This window comes from Nycticebus coucang, chromosome 2 (genome assembly GCF_027406575.1).
Source record: "Nycticebus coucang isolate mNycCou1 chromosome 2, mNycCou1.pri, whole genome shotgun sequence".
In the NCBI taxonomy this organism is placed as follows: Eukaryota; Metazoa; Chordata; class Mammalia; order Primates; family Lorisidae; genus Nycticebus; species Nycticebus coucang.
Genome location: NC_069781.1, coordinates 23,700,716 through 23,709,845, shown reverse-complemented (window position 1 = coordinate 23,709,845; position 9,130 = coordinate 23,700,716).

Here is a 9,130-nt window from a genome sequence, read left to right as displayed (position 1 = left end):
AACCTTGCACTTAGTTGACCCTTAAAGGTACTCAAGTCTGATTGACCTTCAGATGAGGCATTTTTCCCTTTCGGAAATGTTCAGAAGGCTACAGATAGGCAAGGAGGTTATAGCAAGGAAGCTTTCTGTGGGGGGTGATTTTAGAAGTTCTGCGTCTGGACTTCTGATCCTATATGTCTTTGTCCCTGGCCATCACTGAAATTCTGCCATTAGCTGTTCTTTATTTGGATCTTGAAAATCTGTTAATCTCCAGTGTGCTAAGGACTGCCTCAACATGGCCCTAATGAACAAGCCAACCCAAGATCCAGGCAGCAACCCTAGGCCTCTCCCTGCCCGAGGCCTTGGGCCCTCTCCTTGCCCCCCAGTGCCATCTTCCAACCCCAGCGCCATATCCTTATCCCAAGGGCCATCTCTGGGTCCTCCTTCCCTTTGCTGTGACCACCCAGCTCTGGGCAGGAAACCAGCTGCCTGGGAGAGCTGCCTGTACCCTGAGGCCAGCCATAGTGGTGCAGTGTGGTCCCACCTCTAATCCCACCACCTCCTGGGGCAGACGGCATGGGCAGCAGCCTGTAATTTGGGGGTGGGAGATGGGACACATAGGTCAGCTTTGACCATGGAGTCCCTAGGGAAGGGAGTGGTCCAGTGGTTGGAGAATCAAAGCCTTCCTCTCAGCTCTCTTGGTGACCATGAAGATGAAAATATTTATGGACAATTTTCCTCACTCTGGGGACAGGCTGGGCACAGAATGGGACTGTTTTTTTCCCTGGCTCTGCCTGACTGCTTGGGATGGCAGGAGCTGAGACAAACACAGGTTGTTTACCAGGTCCACAGAAGCCCCAGAGAGACACGGCCGCATAAAGTTTCTCTTTTTCAACAGGGACGTGAGCCTCTGGAAAGTTGCCCAGAGGAACAAGGGTGGGTTTCTGTCCTCTGTTAGCTTAGTTCTTGGTGGGGTTGAAGGGAATTTTTTTTCTTCCCTGAGAGATGGGGCAAGGGTGTTTTGGTGAATAACATGTTTCCCATAATTTGCTTTTGAAAACACAAGGAAATTTGCGTATGTGGCTGAAACAGCTTGGACAGAGAGCCTTCTGGAGAGGCTGGCCCTTCATTTCCCCACCGTGTCAGGCTGCTCAAACTCAATAAACACTTGTTGACTGAATGAATGGGTCATAGAAATGGCAGATCAGAGCTGGAAGGAAGGCCCCATGGAAATTCTCCCAGCCAAACTGCTCAGGTTTCAGGCAGGGAAACTGAGGCCTGAAGAGAGGGAAAGATGGGGGAGGCATGCAATTTTAGATCTCACAGTTGATGGTGATGATGATGATAAAATCTTTCCCAGGCATTGGGTTTATTCCAATTTACTGAAAGCTTAGTCACTGGCCAGACTCCCAGTAAGACTATGGAGAAGGCAAGAGAAAGATTAGAATTCTCTGCGTGTGCACTTGGGACAAGAAGCTCAAAGATTTGAAGCTGCTTGCCCGCTCAAGCAGAAAGGGGTGATGTGCAGTCCAGCAACAAAGTCATGCCGTTTTCCATCATTCGACAGATACCCCAAAAGGAGAGATGTAGCTAAGCCTGAGTTTGAATTTCAGCTCTAACACATATGAGCCATTGAAACAGCTCCCTGCAACCATGTAAGCCTCAGTTTTCCTAGCTCTAATTCGAGGCTTACACTGATTACTCTGATGGCCTCGTCAACTGGTATAAACCTAGCATTAGAGAATGGATATGAACCATCCTTAGAAATTGTCAAGCAAGAGGGCTTGTCCTGATGTCAGTAGATCCCTCTATCCATCCATGAGAGACCGTGTTCCAATTCCAGCTCTTGAGATAAAAATAGCTGTAAGGGAGGAGGGGGAACGGCTCACTAGGATATATGGGCAGGATAAAAATAGGCCTCAAGGACAGCTGGCTCCTTTTCTTCACTTTGGTATTCACCCACAGTCTTCAGATCTCTTATTTGGTTTCCCAAGTTGACCTACCATCCCAGGCAAATGATCCTCCTTGTTCTGGGGCCAGGCAGTGGCAAATATATTCCAAGCTCTGAGAGTAGAAGCTTTGGAAGCGAGAAATATGGGTCCAATCCCAGTTCTGTTTACAACTCGCTGTGTGGCTCAAGGCGAGTCATCCTCAGAGTCCTCTCCCGCTCTTTCTCAGTACAGTGCTGTCCAACAGAACTTTCTGTGAGGCTGGAAATGTTTTACATCTGTACTGTCTGGTACAGAGGCTGCTGAGCGCTTATAATGTGGCTAATGCAACTAAAATTTATTTTCTATATATTTTTTTATTTTAAGGAATTGAAATTTAAATAGCTACATGTGGCTTGTGGCAACCATATTGGAAAATGCAAACCTTTAAACTGGGGATGGGAAAGTCCCTGCCTTCTCATCCTGGGGTTAAAGCACTCCTGATGTGTATACAGAGCCTGGCATGTGAGTGATGCTCACAGCTTCTGCATGCCCTTCCCCTCTTCTGGCCCCTCGAAATCAGAATTTGCAAGTGTCTTTGAGCTGAATAATCCCCATTTAGGGGCTTAGGGACATTCAACTCCCCATTGGAGACTGGCTGGAGAGGTAGATGGGGACCCTGGGGTCTTCTGTCATGGGTGGGTGGGAGAACAGGGAACATGTTTGGAGCAGGGCACAAGGCCAGGTTTTTGGCTTTCACAGGCACCATTGATGGAAACATTGAGGGAAAGCGGGTCCAGCTTAGAATTTCCTTTCCTTTGCATAGAGGTGTTTCAGATCACAGGTTGAAAATGTGATGGTTCTAGATCAATATTTCAGTTCCATGAATTACCAGCTGTGAGACTCTGGGCAAATTGCCAACCTCTGTTTCTTATGTGTAAAAGGGTAGAATAAGGACTCCATCTGAGGATTTTGTGAGCAATCAATAAGGTAATACATGTAAAACATTTTCCAGTGTGCTTAGCAGATATGAAGTTCTTAAGATACAGAAGCCATTTGTGGCTGCAGTGGTGTGTGCCTGTATTAACAGCTAATAGGGAGGCTGAGGCAGGAGATCACAAGTTGGAGCCAACACTGGGCAACCTAGTGAGACCCTGTCTCCAAAAGAAAAAAGAAAGACATGAAGGCCATGGCTTTAATGCCTGCCCCCATGCTGACTGTAGTCTAGTGAGACATCTTAAAAGCCAATGGTACCACATCTCCAGAGGACCTCAGTTTTGGTGGTCCTCAGAGTGAGGAAGTGGCTGGGCCCAGAAACTAGTTCTGGTGCCCTCAGATGCCAGATGACCCATCCAATTGTAGACTTGGAAGTCATCCTGCAGAATCTAGTGCTTTAATCACCTTTCCATTGTCCCTGCCAACCCAACCAGAGGCAGGAACTCTGCCACCTCCCGAGGCTTGGCCTTTCAGGGACGACTGCCTCTCTGTGACTTCCCATCCCAGTCCTAGTGTAGTCTCCACTTTCCAGACACAGCTTCCTTCCAATGCTGCCCCAGGCTGGAGGCATCTGCAGCTCAGCCCTGGTGAAAATGCCCAGCTCAGGAACTCCTAGGTCAGGAGGAGAGTTAATTTTTGTTGAATTGGAGCAGCTGGCACTCAAACACTCAACACCTGCCCCTGGTTAAAAGCAGAAGATGTCTTTCCTCAGCGTGTTATTTTATGGGAAAAGGAACTGAGTGTTCATCCATCTTCCATCTAGTCTGTGTCTGGGTAATAGTTATTGAGCGCCTACTGTGTGCTAAGTCCTAGGAACACAGGAATAATCCCTGTCCCCAAGCTTCATAGCCTGGTGGGGGAAACAGCTTTGCTGAAGGGAATTATAACAGTGTGATATGGATTCTTATGTCAGGGCCGGTCGCATCTCAGGAACGAAATTCAATGTGTGTCAAAAAAGTCAGTGATCAAGACAGATTATGTTTTAATGTGGTAGTCTTTTAAAACTCAAAATTAAAAAAGTTCCAACTTTTAAAGAGAGACAGGATAAGTGTTACTGATTTTTCCTTTTGCTCTAGGTTCCAATATAATCTGGCAGGATGTTGAATTATTTGGGAGGCATGGGGGGACTTTTGTGAGACAGAAAAGACCTCTGACCCAACCAGTGGTGTGCTGGGCCTGGCTCCGACCAGCTGGCATGCCTCTTCCCTAAAGTCACACTGAAGGACAGCATGTTAGTATCTTGAAATTGGACACCATGGGGATATTTACACCATGGAAACTGGCAGATACTAAAAATCAGGGCTGTTCCCTTGCTTTCTAGAGAGCTGCTGGTTAAATACTTACCAGCACACCACTCTATGCAGCATTCAGTGGGGGTGGGGTTGGGAGACTTTAAGGCTTCCCAGCGGAGATACCTTCTGAATCTTGCAGAATTAGAATCTAGAAGAGGAGAGAAAGAACATCCCCCCACAGAAGAAACTCAATACGAAAAGCACCAGAGTAAAAGAAATAACTATCAGCGGCACCTGTGGCTCAGTGGGTAGGGCGCTGGCCACATACACCAAGAGTGGCAGGTTCAAACCTGGTCCTGGCCAGCTAAACAACAATGACAACTGCAACAACAACAACAACAACAAAATAGCCGAGTGTTGTGGCAGTCGCCTGTAACCCAGCTACTCAGGAAGCTAAGGCAAGAGAATTGCTTAAGCCCAAGAGTTTGAGGTTGCTGTGAGCTATGACGCCACAGCACTCTACTCAGGGCAACATAGTGAGACTCTGTCTCAAAAAAAAAAAAAAAAATGAAAGAAAGAACTATTGTATTTAAGGCAGTGTAAAGAGCTGAGTGTAGCTGGAATGTGTGATGTTGCTAAGAAGGAACTTTTAAGAATGCAGAGAGGGTCACAGCACTAAATGATGTCCCCAGATTAAGATCTAGGTCTATGCTGAAGAAACAAGACTGTGGATCCAGAGGATGAAGATGCTCCCTGCTTCTGAAGGGCCGAGAGTACCAGCCCAGGTCAGAGACAGTACCAGCCCAGTGGTGAGCTAATTACTGCTTAATATTAGGTCTTAGGAGAAAAGAGCCCTGATTGATAGCATTTGCTAATGGCTAACTACTCCTACCACAGCCAATGTCAAGCTACCTGTGTGATGTCACTGAATGCTGAGTTGAGAAGAGACAGTCAGGAGTATATCATCATACATAGTTATTGCTACCCCTTATTACTATAGATATAAATGAGCTCCAGGGCACAGAATTAGTAAAATGTAGTAAAATGACTGGAAAGAGATGAGTTTGCAGTTTATTATCCCATATTTTTAATACATCTTACTTAATTGTAAGTTTATGCAATTTACTTTTTTTTTTTTTTTTGTAGAGACAGAGTCTCACTGTACCGCCCTCAGGTAGAGTGCCGTGGCGTCACACGGCTCACAGCAACCTCTAACTCTTGGGCTTACGCGATTCTCTTGCCTCAGCCTCCCGAGCAGCTGGGACTACAGGCGCCCGCCACAACGCCCGGCTATTTTTTTGGTTGCAGTTTGGCCGGGGCTGGGTTTGAACCCACCACCCTCTGCATATGGGGCCGGCGCCCTACTCACTGAGCCACAGGCGCCGCCCTGCAATTTACTTTTTAATGATAGCTTGTTTGATCAAAAAAAATCTTGAAAATTTATCTCACAAACCAGTTGGAGCAGGTATGAGCTGGTTCCAGGACACCACTGGGAGGGGAGATTTTGGTCGTGACTTGCTGCATTTCTACGGCAGTGTTGGGGGCTCCCCGACCCTGTGGGCTTCGTTTTGCCAACTTGAGGGACTAGACCGAGTTTATTAAAAAGGGCTCTTTTCTCTGACCCACTGTGCCTAGGGACGTGGATCTAAGCCTCTGGGTGGCTTCCTGGGGCAAGGAAGCAGTCCCTGGGACATCAAAGTTAAGAATGAATGATTCTCAGAGAGATTTTCATCTAGAAAAAGGAGCAGCCCAATGCCAGTTTTGGCAGAAGATTCGTGTTTTTATCAGGCGTTCATTCCAAGAATGCTGTTTTATTCTGAAGCCACTGGCACCTAACCCATCCGAGAGTGTGGCAGCAGCAGTAGTAAATACAACCTATATTTATTATACTTTTACCATGTCCTGCACACTGTTTTGAGGGCTTTATATATGTGTGTATACATTAACTGAATTAACCCTCAAATCATAGGCACAAGGTAGGTATTTTTAATATAACGCCAATATAAAAAAATGAGGATTTTATTACTGTTGCAACTCAAAAGATAGAGAAACTTGGGTACAAAAAGTTAAATGCTTGAGACCACAGTGACTGGATTAGAACTTGGATTTTCTTTTTTTTTCAATTATTAAATCATAGCTGTGTACATTTATGTGATCATGGGGCACCATACACTGGTTTTATAGACTGTTTGACACATTTTCATCACACTGGTTAACATAGCCTTCCTGGCATTTTCTTCGTTATTGTGTTAAGACATTTACATTCTACATTTACTAAGTTTCACATGTACCCTTGTAAGATGCACTGCAGGTGTTAGAACTGGGATTTTCATCAGGCAGCCATCTGTTGGCCGCTACCAACAGGGGAAAGAAGGAGGGCACTTCTGCAGGCCAAGGCAACCGGAGGAGACCCCGTTAGCTTGAGGGGCACATCATGCCAAGACCAGCTGGATTTGACCAGGTGACTTATCTCCCAGGATGGACAAAATTGGGAGAAATGGATAGTCACCATGGAGGTGCGGGTTAGTTACCCCAATTTCGTAGATGATGGAATAGGGTCAGAAGGGTAAAGGGAGTCTGTCTCCCAAAGTCCCATGACTAATATAAAGTGGTGCAGTGACATTAGCCCAGGTGTGTCAACTTGGTGGCACCTTACAGCCAGCCTCAGTGCTGGGAAGGCATGAGCTTCCTATAATGTCAAAGCTGTGGACAGATACCTATATTGGTGAGACCCCTACATGAGACTCTGGTTTAAAAACTTCAGAAAATAGGGGGAAACTACTCCCCAAGGAATAAATTCCCTGTTCTAAGAGAGGGGAGTGGTGAATTGCATCTCTCTGCTTACCTGTCAGAGCAATTATCACAGTTTCCTTTTTGCCTGCACAAATGCCTGTAGTAGGGTCCTGTGCTAAGAACAGCAGTTAGACAGGGCTCGTGCTAAAGAAGACTCACAGGACTCAAAATGACAACACTTACACATCTGTAGTTTTTTGCAGGAAAAGAGACAATACTGCAACTCACTGAATAAGAATGTGCTTTATAGACAAACTCTGCTTCACAGCAAGAAATCTGGAGAGGCTAATTGTCCTCCCCAGGGTGGACAGTACCAGGATGCATGTTCTCTCTCAGGTCAGGGGCCACTTGTGCACAGAATTCCTCAGAGCTAAGAAGCTAAGTGGTGTCTCGTCTGTGGTTTCTTATCTCCAGCTTGTAAGCATATTCTTGCTCTGTAAGAGCAGAGTCTTCTAGGCATCTCACCAAGACTGCATACAAATCATTAGTCTCATCATTATTAATAAATAATGCTGATGAGTTGGTACAAACTTCCCTAATCTCCTCAGACACATAGGTACAAAGTAACCCTATTAATCAGTATGTTTCATGCTTTCATTGGTGTTCAGTGCCATGCAGTCATAGACCCATAAGCCTCAAAGACAAGAAAAACATATTCATAGGCATTAGTCCAAATAGGCTAAAAGGATGGACCATACTTAATAAGGGCTCCATGCAGGGGGACAAAACACTACTGTCCCAGAAGAAGCACATGGGAAAGTCTTAGGGGTTCTTAGGTCATCAGCTTAGTGTGAATACTGTGGTATGGAAGTGAATATGCACTCAAGTTGTATTAACAGGAGCATAGACTATACATAAGAAGAGGTGATAGTCTTGCTCAACTCTGTGCTAGTCAAAGGCCACCCAAACTCTTGAGCTTTGCTCTGGTCACCTGGCAGTAGTTGTGAACTGAAAAGCTGCAATGACCATGGAGTAGACAAAGATGGAAGACATGAAGGGGGTGCTAGATTAGGAATGGCTGGAAGAAATGAGAATCCTGGGCCTGGAGAAAGGATGGCTTGGGGAAAGCAGGGGACTGTTGATTTCAGAGTGATTTCAGCTATAGAGTCAGCCTTTAGCTGATTTCAGATTTGTCTTTTTTAACAATGTCCAAGAGGCTTTGGCATGATACTAGTTGGAGATGAATCTGAAAAGCTCCTTGTGAAACTGGCTTCCTGGATAGAAGGCAGAGTGGTGTGTGTATGTGGCACCTCTGTCCTCACTTTGTGACAAAGGGAAGCATCCGAAGGTGTTTGCATTGGCCTACTTTTCCTGTAACTATCGCAAGCAGGAATATATTGCACCCTGTGGTCTGGGCATAGGGTAATGAGGCAGCAGGATCTTGGGGCTCAGACTGCAGCTGGTGGAGGGGGGTGATGAATCCCCTATACTGATGTCTCCCCAGTGAGTCTGACAGCAGATTTGCCACATGTGAGCTGACTGCCGAGATCATGGCACCTTGGAAGCCACTGTCTCCCTCCAGTTCCCTGGCATTGCTCTTTGCCCCAGAGATGGCTTGCTTAGGCTGGCTGGTGAGTGCCCTGCCCAGATGGTGTGCAACAGCTTAGTGTCTTCGAGACTCAATCTCCATTAGAACTGCTCATGCCCAGTCACTGGCTCTTTGCCAGGAAACTACTTGGCAGAAAGACTGGGATGAAGAGGCGGCAGAAGCAGAATGCAAGACCCCTTTTCTGGAATTCTGATCAGTGTCCATTCATGTCCCCTCTTTTCAGCTGACCGTGAGCTCTTAGACAGCTATGAGCCTCATTTCCCTCCCAACCTAGCAAAGTGCAGTTAGCTCTCAATAATGATTCACTTAATTGGGTGTATGATTGAATAACAGTGTCATACTCACAAGCTCAATGGCCCATGCAGATTATCCTGTCTGATGCACCTATTTTACAGATGAAGAGAGTGAGGCTCTGAGAGGGGATGCCTTCAATTCTTTTGGGTAGTCAAGGAGTCCCCATGGGTCTTTTTGGGCTGTTCTCAGTGGAACAGGTTTCCCTGGTACTGACCATTGCATACTAAGATTTGTGGGTGAGATTTGGAAAGGTCTTAGCACTCAGCCACTGACCTGCTGCCTGATCTTTAGGAAATACATACCCTGCCTGGAAATGGCTTTGTGGCCAGTGAATTGCATGGAGTCACCCATCTGGCATA